At 37.9% G+C, this 14957-nt stretch overlaps 1 protein-coding gene across 2 annotated transcripts in view; it reads left to right on the top strand.

Moving 5' to 3' along the window:
* Positions 1–14957, top strand: part of SLC25A21 (solute carrier family 25 member 21) — a 448904-nt gene that overhangs the window by 254194 nt on the left and 179753 nt on the right. The gene's annotated exons all lie outside the window — the stretch shown is intronic.

The following is a 14957-nucleotide window of genomic DNA, read 5'->3' as shown; positions in this document are numbered from 1 at the left end:
CTTTCAAGCAAGGATTATGTCTTCCCTGTTTCTGCACACCTTTCCTGATACAATAAATACTTTATAAATGACAAGTTTAGGTGAGCCAAGGCCTTATCCACAAGTTAACATAACATCTTGTGCTGTATGTGCATATTTAAAACTGGAGCCATTTCATTTCCTTTCCAAGTTTGCTAATCTCACAGGACTATAGAATAACCAAACTATAAGCTAGAGCTCCTTATAAGAAAGTGTTTTTTGAGATGAAGTGCAATTAATTAGTCCCGGTACCATTGTCATTGGATGGTTAGCAGTGTGGAAAAGGAGCCAGTTAATTAGGATTAGAACTTAATTATTTGGAGAAGGAAGCAGCAAGAACATGGTTTAGATATTGTAAACCCCATCTTATTTTCCAAATTAAAAAGAAAAAAAAAATTGTTACAAAGAGATTTAAAACTCTGAAATTTTCTTTTCTATAGCCCTCCATCCAGGAGTACACGTGTAACCAAAGCCCCACCAATCAGATGGCCACAACCTCCTCCCCACAGCGATTATCCCAGAGATTCACATGTGATCAGTGAGGCCAGTCACAGCCTTCCTGCAGTTTTTGTGTTGCTTCAGCTCAGATGAGGTCTGCTTGCCTCTTGTATCTTAAAGACGACAGGATGGGAACTGAAGGCTCTCTGAGGTAGTATACCTCCCTGTGTTGGGAAAGCTCTGTAGCAGGAGTGAATAAAGACAAGCAGAGACAAGCAGATGAAGGAAGGGGAGAGAAGGTCTTAGAGCCAAGCATCCCTGCCATTTCCGTCATTTCAATTACGAGCCAACAAATTCCCCTTTTGTGTATAAGCTGATTTGTGTTGAATTTTGTCTCAAACAACCAAAAGAGCCCTGACAAATTATTTTTGTTGGAATTGACTGCCGGTAAGAATAAGAAAGCATTGTTTCTCTCACACAAATCCCTCCAGCTTTTCACTGGTAAGGTAAAACAGAAAACATGGAATATATGTTCACCCTGGAAACACCATTTTAAAACACAAATTAAACTCTGCAGTGAGAGAAACGGTACTGTTTCATTTTTGTAGACAGTGGTGTTGTAGACTCTTGGCTCATTTTAATAATAATTGTATTCCAGCCCAACTTGAGCCATATCTTCCACGTCAACTTTAAATCTCTTGTTTTTAAATTCAGTTTTCGATTACTAGTGCTCCATAACCCATTCCAAGGCCAAGAGAAGCCTGAGGTGCAGCTGGAGTGAACCCAGTGTAATTCACAGCCTTGGTCTCCACATGCTTTATGATGTCACCCTTTTTCTTTTTGGAAGAGAAGGGAAACCTCTTTCCTCCTCAGTGGGATATTGAATTTAGTTCAGAAAAGTTGCTATTTGACCCATCTGTGCTGCTTTGTCGATTGGACAGTAAGACTATTCACCAGCACAACCAATAAACTCCTACAGGACTGTCTGTGGATTGTCCAAATCTCATCACTGTTGCTAAGGACTCCAAGGCTGACTGGTCCATTCCCCTGGACCTCTTGGCCCTCTTTTAACTGAAGAGCCATTTCCCCAGGGAGTATGAGGCTAGACTTGGCCCCTCACTTCCTCTGCTGCACAACTGCATGGAAGATAGGTAAAGAAAGCCATGCTCATTTAACTACTATTTGCAAAAAAAGCATTCTCTTAAGTCCCATCTTCAGGGGCTTTGTCAACAAAAAGGATCTTTAAAAAAAAAAAAAAGGTCCCATTTGTGAATTCATTGTATAGTTAGCAACTGTGTGATGGCGTTACTTGATTTGGCATTTGTACATGTCAGGGTAAAGCTGACCTGCTTCAAAGAGACCCAGTATACAGTGGCTTAAAGAAAAAAAAGTTTATTTCGCTTTCATGTAACAGGCCTGATATTGATAGTTCAGTTCATCATGAAATCTCTGCTCCTCATTGTCATTCTGGGACACAGGTTCCTTGTTCCACCATCCCCTAGGGCACGGTCCTGTCATCTGTAAGGTATAACTTGAGTCATTACCACACTGAAGTTCCAGTTAGTGGGAAGAGGACATTAGGTATGAAAGAGGCATACGCATAGTCAGGCAGTCTACCTCTCATGTTCCCTGGGTGAGAACTTAGTCACATGGCCACACACAAGCAATGCTGGGAAAAGCCATCTTTCTAAGATATCGTGGACCATGGAAGAAAGAGAAAATGGATTTTGGTGGCGCACCAGTAGGGTTCCCAGGATTAAAGACACCCTTTTGGTTTCTGCCATTGTTTCACATGTCTCCTGTATTACTTTAATGCATAAGAGAAAAATGAAGAGATTGATCCTTGCAGCATCAAAGTAAGACATGAAGAAATTGAAGTTATAACAGAAATAATACTCTTCACTTTTTGTTTATTCCAAAATTTTCTGGTAGCTAAATCTAGTCCTTGAGTGAATATAGAAGTCATACCTCTCCTGTGAAGTCATCCACAGAGTATTTGTCATGTCTGGAAAATAGATACTATTAATTGACCTTTTTACAGATTAACAATGCCCTCACCATGTTGTTTATTTGTCTGTGTTTTCAGACTTTGTAGGTACCCTGTAGAATTCCAGGGTACAGTGTCAGAGTCTTAATCTTCATCCATTAAGAGGTTCTTCCAGTGAGGACACATTTTAAGTTGCTTCACAAAAAGTTAGAGTTGCCTTCTGTAGAAAAGGTGATTAAGTCTTTTAAAATATACATTTCATGAATTACTATCTAACCTTGCCTCAGAATATGAATACAATTGTGTCAATTTATTTTTGAGGACTTAATAGTAGATTCAAAATCTTTCAAAGTAGTTCTTAAATAACCCATCTTTGGAGTTTGTATTTGTATAATTGTTTTATCAAATGTTTCACACTTTCTACATTTCTTATGAAGTATGTCAGCTATTAACTAGATTAACTTCTGAAGGTGTACACATTCTGGTAATTATAGGATCTTCGTTAGATATTTGTCAAACCATAAACTCAAAGGAATCTTGAGGATCAAATCAAAACAAAGAGAATATCTGCTGAATCTAGTTCAGGGAATGGTAACTGTGCTATCTATTGATGTAGTTTTTCACATACTTGGTATTACTCAATTATAAGATCAAAATTTTGTTCATTCAACATTTTTATTCAATATATAGATGATATATCATAGTTTATCCTGGACACTATGGATACAGGAAAAAAAATCCAAACTTTAGTTATTATGTTTTAATAAAAAATGGGACTTAGTAGTTATCTCATTGTTAACTCCATTTCTTATCTTTCCAGCTCTCTCCTGTCGAATCCTGACTCAAACAGGACCAACAAGCTTTTCCTATCCTATCTTCACCCCTGTCAGGTTGTCACTTCCCTGCTGTCTAGCTTAAGCTCCATGCTCAATCATTATCATCACTTTTCAGCACACATTCTTTCCTTTGCCTGCTCTCACTTCCTCCCACTCACTTGGAAAACCTAACCCTGGTTAAATCTTACTCTGCCTTCTCTGCCTGCACCCACACAGCTGAGTGTGGCTGCAGAAAATGACCTTTAAATTCATAACTGTTGGTCTCAAGTGGACCTTTCATGCTACCCCTTTCCCTGCTCCATCCCTCCCCTCACTCCCACAAGATAACAATTTCATACCTTATCTCTCTAATATCCCCTCCCTCATCCTCTTCTTAGTTGATGAGCTTGCTTCCTATTCTCCTGGAAAAAAAAAAAAAAAATGGAAGCAAGCAGAAGAGAACCAGCATCTAGAATTATTCAGAAAACAAAAACAAAAACAAAAAAAACTATGCACACAGTAAGCACTCGAAAAATATTTGGTGATTGAAAACCCTCCTGAATGTCCGGCACCTATAAAACTCAGATAAAGCACATTAATGTTGTACAGTAGCAAAGAAACCTCCGTCAGTGCTCCTTGGGATGGAAGCCATGGAGGTAAATACTGTTTCTACTGAGTTAGTAATTTAAGAATAATAACTGAAATCAAACATTGATTATTATTTGGATAGTGTTTCTATAAGTAGTAAATACGTTCAATGCTATTATAACTGAATATTTGTATTATGGAATTTATCTGCTTTTGTGTTTATGTAATGTCTTACACTTTAGTATCCACATGTTGTTTTTTAGCTGGTATTTATTTTACACAAATTCCCATTAGTTTCATTTTTGAAAGTTTTTCATGTGGAAATAAAGATCAGCTTAATCCATACTTAGTAGAAATCTTGTGTGATTAAACTATACAGATGCGTACATAATTGAGAGACTAGTCCCTGACACTGAGTCAACTTTTTTCTTTTTTCCCCCTTAAGCCAGACCTTGGTAAAGAATGTGGTATATGAAATTTATCTAAAATACTTGGCTCAGTTAGCTGGAGTTTGTGGGAGCAGGGCACAAAGGCTGGTGTGGAATAACAGTTCAAAAATAAGAGTTTGCATAGCTATGATTCTTGATCATTCAACAAATGTGATATTAAGAGCTAACACCTAAAAGCAGCTATTAAAGCAGTATGACTAATTAAATCAAGGAAACTTGGCTATACATTAATTAAGGCAGTGGTGGCAAATATTTTTAAAGTTGTAATTATTTCACTCTGTCAGGATGAATAATATGACTGCAAGAAATAATACTAATTAGAGCAGGGAGAAGAGCATTATCATTTTATTCTGCTTTTTATTTGATGGTAATTGGTGTTAACGACTTATAGAAAAGAAAGAAGCAGCTACTTGGGACCTAAAAATCTGAATTCTTCACTTAGCACAATGCTATGTATTTGCCCAAGACCTTCTTCCTGTCTCTGGACTTCTGTCCAATGACTAAGGGTGAAGCTGGCCTTATAGCCACGTTTCCTCTCCTCTGTTTTAAGATGCTCCTACCCTTGGAAGAGGGCAGAGGAAGGAAGCTGTTTTCCTGAGAAATGGAAGACTATTGCTCTCATTACCAAATTTCTAGTGGACAAGATAGAAACATCTGCACCATAATGTGGCAGATCGTAGGAGCAATTGGTAGCTTGGTGGGTTGGTTGATTTTCTTGGGTATCAATTCCTAAACATTTCTTAAAAATTCTGACGTAGTATCATAATTCTTATTAAATTGTGGTGAACAGAGAATATAAGCTAAAGATGAACTTCATGGCACCTTTGAGAATTTGTGACCAACAGAGTTAAAGAACTATTGGAAATTAAAAACCCTCCATATACTACTAGACTTTTAAAACTGTTTGAACCTAATAGGCCAGGCAACAGAATTTGTGGTTAGATTTGAGCAGTGTTGTGCTGGTAAATGCTAAACACTTGACTCTGAAAAATAAACAAACAAAAACTCTGATTTGTAGCCTGTGCCCCTGCGTTAGTGTAAATACTCCTGCTATGGTCAATTTCAAGCTACCACGTGATGCCACGAATGCAAAGTTGGGAAGACAGACATGCCATCTGGCCTGTCAGAGCCAGCTTCAGTACATGACTGGAGGGGTGGGCAGGGAGGGACTGAGTTCTGTTTCCAACGGATGTGACAAATAGAGGGCTCCTTCTTTCTAAGCAATTCGAAAAAAGAAGAAAGGAAGGCCAGTGTTATAGAAGTGATTAGACTTGTGAAGAGAGTAGAACTTAATTATTCTAACCACTAAAAGTAAAGGATAATTATGTAACGTGATAGAGGTGCTAATTATTGCTACAATAACAATCATATTACAATACATAAATGTATCAAATTAACATGTTGTATGCCTTAAATTTACACAATGTTATATGTCAAATATATTTCAACTAAGAAAAGAAAAATAAATCCTGAGGGAGAGCAAATGTTTTTTATCTTTCTGGTTGACAGAAAAGCAGAAAGAAAACAGAGTCCCCAGAATTGGGTGAATCTGTGGAGTGGGAAAAGAGGCCGTGGCCACCCTGCCCCTGTGCCATAGAGTCCTAACCCCTCCTTCAGCTGCTCTTCTGCGTTTTCATAAACTTCCAGTGTTGAAGTGCTTGTCAGCTTAAACATTTTTTTTCACTTTAGATATACAAAATACAATGCAAACATTTTCTGAATGTAAATTTATTATATATGCATATAATCTGTAAAACGAGTGATGCCTATTTCTCTTATTCACATTTCCTTCTCTTTAAAGACATTTTATACACTTCTGAAGGTATTTTGCCATTTGCCAACCTAATCCACAGCCAATGTTTCTCCTTGCATTACTGATCGTGTTAAGGCCCATATAAAGCAGTTAACTTTCCATAAAAAATCAACACATCTGAAAATTGGGCCATTTACCCAAGTGCATTTGGATCTGGCTTGGGGTCTAACACAGAGTTTCATTAACAAAAAAGAAAAGTGAAAGGATAATTTCCATTGAATTGAAATACCAAACAATAATTTTTAAAGATGTTACACTGAGCTGAAATTAAGTTTAAAAATTAATATAAAAACATGTAATTTTACTAACAATTGTCACCCCAATAAACTTTTTAAAAATTAATATAAAACTTTGTTTACAAGGAAATTTTTCATCAGTTTAGTAATTTTCGAACTTTCTTTGCAATCAAAGTTATTTTTTTAAAAAACTCACTTTTTTTAAACTCTGCCTCAATTTCTCTTCCTCCCTTGTGCATGCTCAATCAACCACAATTTCTAGACCATAATGAATGCGTATGTTTATACCTCTGAAATATATTTTCCTAAATTCCTAAGTCAATTAGATAATAAACTCAACGATAGCAAGGAATATCCACTGAGGAAATGGCTGTACTCCCTTTAGATACGAGCTAACAACTATTGCTGAGTGTTATTTTTGTGAGGAAAAATACATGCTAATAGTAAACGTCTATGAAAATATTTGCTTCAGATTTTTCAAGGAGGGCTGTGGCTCGCCCAAAAGCATAACTTTTAACAACATCTTTCAAACCTGCCAAATCACATTGCCTATTTAGCCAATTCAATGTGCATAATATTAATTTACTGTGCCATAGAGTTAGTGCGCCTTAACTGTTATTAGGGGAAAGCATAATATATTTGATTTCCCTTTATGAGTCTCACATTGCTTATAATTCAGTAGGGCTACCACATTTTCTGGGCAGGCTATCAAGTAGGATGTTGTAATGATTTGCTTGACTAGTAGAGTAGATGAAAAAATATCAGTTCTGTCTGTAGCCGTTCTATTTTTGAATTTCAAATTTGCACAGTTTGAAACCGTTTATTCCTCTGTGGTTCTCTTTAAACAATAAAAAAATTCTTTTATATTTTAAAGAGTGAAATATGTCTCACACAATCAGTTAAGGTAATGGTTAGAACGGCATAATTTCAAAGAACAAAAGACAAGTCTTAGATTTAATTTGAAAATGCCTGGGATGGGGCTGTAGTGCCATGCAGAGATTTTGGCTTGATAAAGGGTGGCATAGGTTTTACGGGGAACTGACACCTTGAGATGCTTGGATGCCTCGTTTTCTGTCTGCACCGCTATCCTTTTGCAGTTCCCGGAGATGTAAAGATGTCTTATACAATGTCATTTACCAAAATTATCTCTGGAATAATCCATTCTACCTATAGGGTACATACGAACTCAGAACCTATCAGCAGACTTACTTCTATTTTCATCATTATCATGGATTCCTTGAATGACTGAGTGAGTCCCCCCGCTGTAAACTAAATTCCTAAAACTTCATATTCAACATACCACTAAAAAGGAATCTCATCATTGTCACAGCTTTATTCTTTTATATAATTCAGTTTCTTTTGTCCACCACATATTTATTGAATGCTACTATGTATCAGCCATGTTCTGAGTACATAGTGCATATCAGTGGACAGTACAAAGATCTCTGCCCTAGTGAAGGTTATATTCTACTGGGAGAGACAGGAAACAATAAACATAATAAGTAAGTAAGTAATGGACTGTGTTAGAAGTTGATAAGTGCTATGGAAAAGGAAAAAGCACAGCAGCATGAAGTGTTTTATCAATGCTGGGGTACAGAGGGGCTGGCCTATGTGCTAGGATGGTCAGGGTTACTCACTGACCATGTGAAGGAAGTTGGCTAAGTAGTATCGGGGGGAAGAGCATTCTAGGCAGAGGGAATGGCTAGTGCGAAGGCCAAAAGCTGAAGTAGTTCTGGCAAATTGGGGGAGCAGCAAAGAGGCCAGTGTGGCCGGAGTAGAAGGAGTGAGGGGGAGAGTAGTAAGTAGTAAGAGAGTCAATGAGAGAAGCAATGCAGACCTGGATTACATGTGTCTTTTCTCTGAGTGAACTGGGAAGCCGTTGCTGACCAGATCAATGGCGTGAAATAAACTTACATTTTTAAGGATCACTCTGGCTGCCACGTGAGAACAGATCGAAGGGGTCAAAGGTGGGCAGAGAGAGACCTGTTAATGAGGTGCTGCAGTTAATCAGCTGGGAAATGATCATCAGGATGTGGACCCCAGTAGGCGCAGTAGAGAAAAGGACAGATGGTGGAAGTCTGGGTATATTTTACAGTAAAGTAATGGGATTTTCAGATAGAGGAGAAAAGGGTTTAGGGAGAAAGAAGAGTTCTGGATGATTCTCATATTGAACAGGTTGGTTTTTGTTTCGTTTATTTTTTGTATTGTTTTTTGAGTAGGGGTGAGGGGAGGAGGGTCAGGAGCCAGTTTTATACACATGAATTTTGTGATGGCTATTCAGTATCCAAGCAGAGATGTCAAATAGGCAGTGGGATATTTCATTCTAGACTTTGAAAGAAAAGTATGTACTGGAAATGTAAATTGGTGAGTGGTTAGCATATAGGTGACAATTGAAGCAATGGGTTGGGGTGAGATCACCAAGGGAGTGAGGGTAGATAGAGAACTTCATGAGAACATTATTTATTCAGTGGACCTATAAAGTTAAATATTCCCTCTTCTTAAAGAGCTCATGGTTTGTATTTGCTCACACATTTTCACTAATCGAAAAGATGCCATTCAGATAGAGTACAATGTCTGGATATATATTTCTATATATTACTAGCTGTAGCATGGTATGATAAATACTATTCTTGATATTTGTAACGGAATATAATTGGTAATATAAAATGTAATATAGTGCTTGTTATATATAACGGAAATGCAAAGAAAGGAAGAGTGAATTGATATAGTAATAAGAGGGCAGAGTAAATTTAGACTACTCTCTTCTCAAATAATATATCTTAGAACAGGTTAATGGATAATAACATTATGTCTAGCTAAAATAAAGATTAAGACCTTTACTAAAGGATCATTTGACATTAGTCTTTAATAAACTATGTTCACATCAACTTTTGGGTACCCAATTTGTCTTCCCCATCCCCCCATCCTGTTGCTAAAAAGGCTACTGAAGCCGTTACAGTGCTGTTTCTGGATAAAGGCAGAGGTGGAGCAGGAGAGAAGATGTGAATGATGACAGCATTCTCAGTTTCCATGCTTTAGGATTCCATCAGGAATGAGCAGATGTGGGGCATGTCCCATAGTCAGTCAGTCCACCAAGGTGGTAGTGCACTCTCCATCGTCTCTTTTCTGTGGCCCAGTTTGTAAAGGGATGGGTTTGAAAAATGGATCTTCTGCTTTAGGTTGTAAGCATTCTTTTAATTATTTTTTTATTATTTTTTTGTTTTTCCTACATTTTTAAAATTATAGTTGACAGTTAATATTATTTTGTATTAGTTTCAGGTGTACAGTATAATGGTTAGACATTTATGTAATTTACAAAGTGTTCCCCCCAATAATTCTAGTATTCACCTGGCATCAGACATAGTTATTACAATAGTATTGATTATATTCCCTATGCTGTATTTTACATCCCCGTGACTATTGTGTAACTACCAATTTGTACTTCTTAATCCCTTCACTTTTTTCACCCAGCCCCCCTCGGTGACAAGCACTTTAAATCTCCCAAATAAGAACAATCCAGTCTTTCCTGGGAAGTGATACCTTCAATGTGATTTTCTATTCCCCGCTCTGAGGAAAAAGGATATCATTGAGTTATGAGATATCTAGCAGTGGTCATTGGCAAAGTAAGTGAAAACTGCAGGAACTGCTTCCTGGTGAGATGTATATTTATATTATTTATATTTATATTCATATTCATATTTACATTTATACAGAGGGTGCCAAACATTTTAAGAAAGGAAAAAAACTGTATTAAAATTGTAATACTCAATATATACCAGTAACAAAAGATGAATACGAGTCACGTGTGACTTCTGCAATTACACATTGCTACCGTAATTCAATTCAATTTAGGCAAGGAACACATATGCATAGATAACATCTCTTAAAATGTGCATACATTTTTTGGCACCCCCAGGATTCATTTATATTTATATATTTTTTTATTTATATATGACCTGTATATTTTAAATGGTCTTTCCCTCACATAATCAACCTTGTGACTTAGTACAAGCAATCTCATAAATAAGGAATACCCAAGCTACAGTTTAATTCAAATTGTACTTAAAATCTTTTAAATGTGTGTCCATATTTTCTGTTACTAGTTTTATGAGAACAATGACATAGTTCCTTGAAGACAGTCGACAACTGGGGATAGAGTGCACAGTTATGCAAGACTAGAATTGGTGTAGAACATAAAGAGCAATACTTCACACTGCAAGTAGCAGCACAAATCACTGGGACTGAGACATAGTGTTACGCGTGTTTCTGTTCTCTGGTCAACGCCTTCCCTTTACATGTAAGGTCGATCTCAGTGTGTCACATCTGTGCCCATACTTGAAATTGCTCAGCCTTTCAGGTCCCCTTGATGCTGCACCAGGCCATGTCCCCAGCACCTAGCATAAGACCCTCACATGCTCACAGCTCTCAAGAATCCATTGGCAATGCATTAGGTGCTGATCCATTAGTAACCTTCTTGCATATTGACCACATTGCAATTCTGTATTTTCTGTCCTTTCAAGCACTTCCTGTACTTTATTACACATAATTTTTACCAATCTTTCTCTGTCCTTATTTGCTTATCTGTATAATGTTCAAACTAATGAAGTAAATGCAGAATAAACACCAGTTCAGTTTATCTTGAGGATCTGCTGACATAGTGGCATGTGCAGTAACCCTAGTCAGCATTAATTTTTTATTCAACATGTTTTTATTGGGCTTACAGAGTGCCAGCCATTGTGCAAAGTGATTGAATTGCAAAGGTGACTAAGGCAGGTGGAATCTGTGTCCTCATGGAGCTTTCAGACAAGAAAGCAGTTTCAGTGCCATGGAATAACCGAAATTCAGAGTACTGTGGGAGCACATAAAAGGGTTCCTACGTCAGTTAGAATCAGGTTCAGGTGTAAGTGGCAGAAAACCCTAATAGCTGTAGTAGAAAGGAAATGGACATTTTTCTCCAACGTGAATGTCTGGAGGTAGACAGGCCAGATCTTCATGATGACAGGGGCTACTTCTATCTTGTTGCTATGCTGTGTGAGGCCTGCATATCTGATGTCACCTCCATGTCTATGACGGCTACTCTAGCCCTGTGTCCACGTCCCACCAATAGGAAGGAGGAAACTGGAGGAGAGGAGCAGGTTCCCTATCTTTAGAAGACTTCCAAGAAGTTGCTGAAACTACTCTCACTTCCATCCCATTGGCCAGAGCTTGGTCACATGGTAATGCCTAGCAACAAGGGAGGCTGGGAAATGCAGTATTTATTCTGGGCAGCTGGGAAGAAGAGGGGATGAATACTAGGGGACTCCTAACAATCTGTGCCCCAGGATTTCTGGGAAAACGGTTACCCACATTGAGATCTCAAGATAAGTAGGATTCTTAGAAGTGTGTGTGTGTGTCCTCACAGGAGAACAACATTCCAGAGACAAGGAAAAGCACAGGGAATTGAACACTAGAAGAAGCTGTTCTTTCATCAGTCGTGGCTGACCACTGTGTGGGAGTGTTTGTACTTTTCTTAGGAAAGGAGATGGCTCAGGGTATATGAGAGGAAAGGGATAAGGTTGATGTTGAGTGCAGTTTTGTGGTTAAACAGGCCAGCAGAACATTTCAGTAAACATGGAGGCTGGGGGAAGGTTTGTGACAGGGTGGTGTTAACTTTTTTGCGAAATGTTGGTTTAGGTGAAGAAATGTGCTTGAGCCAGTTCAAAGAAGGGAGCATTCAGGGGATAGTCGGAGGTACAGGTTCAGGTGCTAGCCCATGCTTTTCTGTGCATTATCAGGGTGGTATTACCAGTTTCGTTGGAATCTTACAGAAATGGCCATGCCTGCTGAAATGGTATGAATCTGTAAGAGCCAGAAAATATTTACAATACGATAAAGTCACAATATCCATCTTCTTTGGGCTTCCTTAATTTGCATAAGGTCCAGCCTTATAAAATTAGTCTTTCGTCTAATTTAAATAAATCTAATAGCAATTCTTGCTTGGTTATTTTGAGAAATAAGAAGTTACCTCAAATGAAAATAACTATTCTCACAGAAACTCATAGACACAGACAATGGTTTGGTGGTTGCCAGAGGGTAAGGGGGGTGGGGGGTGGGGGGTGGGAGATGAGGGTAAGGGGGATCAAGTATATGGTAATGGAAGGAGAACTGACTCTGGGTGATGAACACACAATGGGATTTATAGATGATGTAATACAGAATTGTACACCTGAAATCTATGTAATTTTACTAACAATTGTCACCCCAATAAATTTAATAAAATTAAAAAAATAAATAAATAACTATTCTCTGAGAAATAGAAATTATTAAAATTTTACTACTAGAAATGCACATTAGCAGAAAGGAATCTAAAACAATTTTGCAAATAGGCAAATTTATGTATATATTAATGTGAATAGGTGCTCCAAGTTCTACTGTTAGTTTTAATAAATTGCTAAATTATTGGTTCTTTTGGTAAACTTTTTAAGAGCTGTACCAACTAATGCTTTTTGGTGTTTATTATTTTGCTTTTTTCTGATTTCAAGTCAATGGGAGAGACTTTGTGTTCTTTCTTTGGTAAACTGATTCTGAGTGTCTTTTTCCTATATGCTCATGAGACACCTGCTGCAGTGCTTGGTAAGAATTTTATTTTATAAATGAGTTTCCAGAGTAAATCTGATTTATGGCATTTGGGTTTCAACCTCTTCCAGCTAATATAATAAATCACAAATTAAAATTATAGATGCAAGAACAAAGACACACACATAGAATGCTAGATCTCTAAAGTATTATAAAGCATTTAACCTTTCTCTTTACAGATAAGGAACTGATGCCCCCAGGGGCAAAAAATCATTCTCTGAAGGCACCAGGACAAAAACTCTGGTCACCTGATTCTTAATTCCAGGTTCAAGGTGAAGGTGAATTTTCAAACAAGATGAAGTGAATTGAGACCTTACTATTTGCAAGGAGGAAACCTACCCATGTACTCTTAGAGCGTAACAGGGCTTATTCATGAAGCTAAAACAATGGCTTAAAGGCTTTGCTATTGTGCCCAGAGATTCTGTAGCCTCTGCTTTCCTGTGCCTTTCTCCCATCTAGGCAGTGAGACTGATTGACTCAGTGATTTGGTTACCAGGGACTCAGCAACATTCCTGCTGGGAAACCTTTGGCACAGACATCAATACTGGGCCCTATTAGTTTTAACCAAATAAGACACTTGGTTTGGGTCACTACATAGGACTTTATAAACTCCAGCAGGCCTATGCAGGAAGAACTTCCTAAAGCTTCTGTGGAAGCAAAGCACACCTGCAAGAAGAGGTACGGGCCATTTGAGCTTCCTAGACCTGATCAGAATGAGAAGTCAAAGACATTTGTGTCTCTCAATATGATGGAGAAGATGAACTAAATCACAGATAGGCTCAAATTAAATTTGTTTGCAAATGAAAGAGAGGTAAGTGCTCTGCCTTTAACAAACTAAGCACAAATACTGTTACCATGTTTCCCCCAAAAATAAGACCTAGCTTACCATCAGCTCTAATGCATCTTTTGGAGCAAAAATTAATATAAGACCCGGTCTTATTTTAATATAATATAAGACTGGGAATATAATATAATATAATATAATACCGGGTCTTATATTAATTTTTGCTCCAAAAGACTCATTAGAGGTGATGTTCTGGCTAGGTCTTATTTTCGGGGAAACATGGCAGGTGATTTTTGGGCACTCTGTCAATCTCAGTTTGCTTATCTGCAAGGAAAGGTGATGATAATACTGCCCTTGCCCAGTAGTCGTACATATCAGGAATAATGTATGTTAAATGACCATCACTGTGTAGGGGCAGCTGGCCAGGTAACTGTTATGATTATTGTTCCTACACTTCTTGGCTCAGTGAGAGAACAGGAAGGGGGCTTTACCATTGATTTGCAAGAAGCTGTATAAATTCTTCCTCACTGTGCAGTGGTTAGGATCATGGGCTAGGTGGGATTAAGACTACTTACTGTCTAGCTGTGAGATCTTAGAAAGTTACTTACCCTTGTGTGCCTCAGTGATCTCAGCTATGAAATGAGGATAATAATACCTTTTATCACAAAGAGCTCTGTGAGTCTTCAGTGAGATAAACTAAGTACTGCTTACTCGTAGAACAATGCCGAGGATACAATAACCACTTACCACATGTTCTCCATTAAACTATCCATCGTTACCTTTATTTCATGGATATTGAAACCGAGGTTCATGATTTGCCATGTTGATAAGTGGGCGGGGGTGGGATGCTGCGAGACCTTCTCTCCCTTCTTTTCTTCCTCCCTTCTTTCCTCATATATTTATTCATTGGACTGGATTGAGATGCAGTGATTCCTGTCTAGTTGATGGGATTTGGGACAGGAGATTCCTTCTCATGTTCTTCCCCTGTAGCCCCCGCTCCAGGCTTGTACCAGGACACCCCCCATAAGCACTCACTCACATATCTTGCTTCCACTGCAATAAAATCATATTGTACTTTTGTCTTTTGCCGCTAGCCTAAAACGATGAGCTGTCATGTCCAAAGTCCAAAGTTTTTTATTTGAATCTTCATACTTGAGAAATCAGTAGGGTCAAGGAAATAAGAATCAGTGTTTACATAAGTGTTTATTGGACTT

This window comes from Rhinolophus sinicus, linkage group LG03 (genome assembly GCF_036562045.2).
Source record: "Rhinolophus sinicus isolate RSC01 linkage group LG03, ASM3656204v1, whole genome shotgun sequence".
Lineage (NCBI taxonomy): Eukaryota > Metazoa > Chordata > Mammalia > Chiroptera > Rhinolophidae > Rhinolophus > Rhinolophus sinicus.
Note: the sequence above shows the minus strand (reverse complement) of the source record. Positions and strands in the feature narration are given on the sequence as shown.